General features: G+C 32.7%; 1 long non-coding RNA gene across 1 annotated transcript; it reads right to left on the bottom strand.

Moving 5' to 3' along the window:
* Nucleotides 1–221: 221 nt before the first annotated feature.
* LOC131639946 (uncharacterized) lies at nucleotides 222–2,635 on the bottom strand. Its single transcript, XR_009295102.1, has 4 exons — nucleotides 2,318–2,635; nucleotides 1,819–2,205; nucleotides 895–1,272; nucleotides 222–800 (listed from the first exon to the last, which is right to left on the bottom strand). It is a non-coding gene; the product is annotated as an uncharacterized LOC131639946 (long non-coding RNA).
* Nucleotides 2,636–3,322: the final 687 nt, after the last annotated feature.

Consider the following 3,322-nt stretch of genomic DNA (forward strand, 5'->3'; position numbering starts at 1 on the left):
ACAACATCATCTCTAGCTACCAACAGCCAAAACTCAAAACTTCTTTCTCGAACTAATTAATAATCTGACGGCTGCAACCGATCGAATCGAAGACTGATAGAAAAAGTAGACCGATACAAATAACATTACAAAACAGGGGGAAAAACAGACCCAAAAGAAACAGAAGAAAGGAGAACTCAAAATCGAAGCACCTCCAATTTCACAAACATTGGAGTCCACACTTTGAATTAGTCTTACTTTGAACACTAATAAGTTGTAGTGCTTAGAACAATCAGGAGAACAAAAGTAGCCCACTGAATCTCACTAAACCTGAAACGTAATAAGAACACAACTCTAAGCAATCTTCCAAATCATGAGTTTTGGATATGCAGTCAACAATATAAATAATTTCTACAGGAAAAAATGTTGTTCTCTAAACAGAATAACAAAGTTATATTCTCTAAACAAAACAGTTCTGTCAAATAAAAATAATGAGGGTCATTCTCATCCCACTCACCAAAATTTGGAACAACAACACTTTTATCAGTCTGCTAGATCAAAGTCATAAAACATAGAAAAGAAATTACACCTATACTATAGTAGGTCAGAACCATTGTACTACATGACCATTATTAATTTTAATTTGTATAGAAATATAATACAGGAACAAAAGGAATGCATGTATCAATGTTCAAAGATTATTTGCAATTTAATATTGTAACAATATCAAATATGCCACGAACGCCTTGTCAAAGAATATCATCAGCAACATTGAATGCCTCAGTTACAGAGGTAGCCTTGTCAAAGAAACCACATGAAACCTACAGCAATTGAAAAATTCAATAAATGAATGAAACAGATGGAAAACAAACATAGCCACATGTGTATACAAAGTCAAAAACAGATTCTACTTACAACAATCGGTTTAAATCTGCTATGAACAGAACCATTAGTCCCTTCACCATAATTCCAAATATGATCATCTTTGCTCATTGAATCAAAGCAAAATGAATCAAAGCCAACTTGCATCCACAGTATGAAAATATACTTGGATGGTTAATTTATTTTTCATAAAATGTTAAGCAAATGAGCCATTGGTTTGAAGTTTTATGGCATACTTCAACTCCCAATAAGTAAGCGTGCACAACAGAATGGCCAAAGGGATCAATTTGCCACTCGATTCTGGGAGTCACACCAAACTCCTATTTTAGAAATCGGTGTCCAAGTGTAGTCTGATCAATCATGTCTATGTAATGAGGAATAGCCTCATCGTGCATACACGTGCCTCTGCTTCTGTAACGTGAAAAAAAAGAAAGAAACAACATTATAATACAAAACAGTGAGAGACAGTAAATCATATTATTCGAAACCCTCATAAACATGAAGGATGAATTTTTTCTAGTCATAATGAAATATTTTTGCTTCAATATGTACATTTAGCAATTGAAAGAAAGTAGTGAAATAGAAAAGAAAAAAGTTAAAAGCTTCCAAGAGATTGTTACATGGCCATAATATATATGAGATGTAACTTACTTGTAGAATGGAGTTAACCTGCAACAAACAAACACAAAAAAATATGTGATATAAGGCCACATCATTAATAACAAATAGCCTTGAGTAATTCTAAGGAGGAGAATAAACCTCACATCTCCTTGGCATAAACATAAACATACAAAATATTTATATATTAATCTAGGAAAGTTTGTAAAAGAAGAAATCTTCATAACCATGATCCATGTTCTTTCATCATTAAAGTCTTACGCAACAAATCTCAAGTGATTTTAATATATCAGATTCCACCGAATCTTCATAGCAAATCTTCACACATTCAAATAGTACCTTATATCTCAAGTGATTTTAATATATCAGATTCCACCGATGCCTGCATTTTTGAATCTGAATCTGCGTCTATATCCTGAAAAACAAACCACTGAATCATCAAATCAGCCACAAAATATCATTTACCATGCATAATTACTTTTATAACAAAAACAAACAAAAGGGTGTCTTCAAAACATATAAAAATCAAAACTTTATCAACGAAATACATCGAATACAACAATTTGAGAAAAAATCAAAAAAATTTCAACGAAAATCACAAAATCAAACCAAAAAATCACAAACAAAAATTTGTCGACCCTGCAACTTCAAACCGACCCTGCTGCAACTCTTCACATAACCTCATCAATTTGCCAAAACAAAAATAAGGGCAGCGTTAGAACTTACCTGAAATATCACATAAATTAAAACCGTATCAAATACTTTGAAATCAACGAAAAAATTAGGGATTAGGGTTTTTCAATTTCATATATATAAACTGAAAGGGAAAAAACCATACCTCAACAATCTTCTTCGTCATTGTTAGAGAAAGAGAAAGACTGCCTCAAAAGAGATGGAGGACGGAAAAACAAAAGAGAAAAGGATGGTGACGATGTTACCGAAACGGATTCACACATCATTCTTATTTTGGTGGGATACAAAAATATCATATGATTGAGAAGAGGATGGTGACGATGTTACCGAATACAAAATCTCAACGATAGTGGAAGAAGATGAAGATGGATATGGTTGAGGAAGAGGAAGAAGAACATGAACCTGTGCGCAGAGAGAGAAAGAGAAAAAAAGAGGATGAGAGAGAGAAAGAGAGATGCAGTGAGGGTACATAGGGAGACAGAGAAAAAAAAATTTGAATTTTGAATTAGAGGTGTCATTGGTTAGAAATTATTTGACATCAGCAACCCATTCAAAGAGAGAGATCAAAGGCATAAAATAGTAAACATATTATTGAAATAGAAATAGATGACATCATTGGTTAGAAAAAGTAATTTTAGGACATAAAATACCCTTAATATGGGAAGGTGGAAGATGAAGAGGTTGGGGCAAATGTGGATTTTCCTGAACCATTGAAGTTCTTATATGGTAGATAGATAGAACAAAACCTAGAGGTATCTTGTTCATGATAAGAATAACATAACCACAGAAGGCTCCGTCAAAGATACCACGGTCACCAACATGCTCTTTAGCATTGAAGATTACAGCTCACTACAAGAAAAATGACCTTTGGTGACAGCCATTTTTCTATGTTTACCTACGGACAACAAAAATTATCACTAATTTTTATTTTATTAGTTTTATTTATTCAACATTACTTGTCTTTATTATTATTATCATTATTATTATTATTATTATTATTATTATTATTATTATTATTGTTGTTGTTGTTATTATTTAAACTCAAATCTTTCTCTTTTGACAAAACGCGAAGAACCTTCTCCAAACGCGCCACTCATCTCTCTCTCTCTCGTGGTGAAAAAACGAGAAGAACTTTCACATAAGCGATTTT

The sequence above is a fragment of the Vicia villosa genome, unplaced genomic scaffold (assembly GCF_029867415.1).
Source record: "Vicia villosa cultivar HV-30 ecotype Madison, WI unplaced genomic scaffold, Vvil1.0 ctg.002869F_1_1, whole genome shotgun sequence".
Taxonomy (NCBI): Eukaryota; Viridiplantae; Streptophyta; class Magnoliopsida; order Fabales; family Fabaceae; genus Vicia; species Vicia villosa.